Source organism: Ambystoma mexicanum, chromosome 3q (assembly GCF_040938575.1).
Source record: "Ambystoma mexicanum isolate Mex_15411 chromosome 3q, UKY_AmexF1_1, whole genome shotgun sequence".
NCBI classification, from domain to species: Eukaryota; Metazoa; Chordata; class Amphibia; order Caudata; family Ambystomatidae; genus Ambystoma; species Ambystoma mexicanum.
This window is the reverse complement of record NC_090926.1, coordinates 1,136,593,472-1,136,593,996: the sequence shown is the minus strand read 5'-3', so window position 1 is coordinate 1,136,593,996 and position 525 is coordinate 1,136,593,472. Positions and strand designations below refer to the sequence as shown.

The 525-nt window shown below is 47.0% G+C and overlaps 1 non-coding gene across 1 annotated transcript; it reads left to right on the top strand.

The window, feature by feature from the left end:
• The first annotated feature begins 443 nt into the window (after positions 1–443).
• TRNAS-CGA (transfer RNA serine (anticodon CGA)) lies at positions 444–525 on the top strand. The gene has a single exon. It is a non-coding gene; the product is annotated as a tRNA-Ser (tRNA).

The following is a 525-nucleotide window of genomic DNA, read 5'->3' as shown; positions in this document are numbered from 1 at the left end:
AGTCGTGGCCGAGTGGTTATGGCGATGGACTAGAAATCCATTGGGGTTTCCCCGCACAGGTTCAAATCCTGCCGACTACCGTGCAGCGCCTGCTTTTATTGTTTACTCTTTTCTGGTGTGGAAAACAATCTTAAAATAGCAGTATAATACAATTACTAAAGGAGGCTGCGGCGCACTTGAGCTATTCAAGCAAGATCCTAGGAGTAAAAGCGGCTTCATCCTTTAGGCCAACGAAGAGAAACTGGTACGTTTTGACGGGTTTCGTTTTGCAATTTCAAACATATATGTACATTTAAAAGAAACTTGTGAGGAGAAAGAACGGTGCATGATGAGAGAGAAGGGTGGAAAGTACAGGACAAGATCTAGAGGCAAGGCGGTAGAGACTAAGGACTCTTCTGTGTAAGCACAGCACGATCTTTCGAGTGAGAGTTTTACTCTCATGGGTAGTCGTGGCCGAGTGGTTAAGGCGATGGACTCGAAATCCATTGGGGTCTCCCCGCGCAGGTTCGAACCCTGCCGACTACG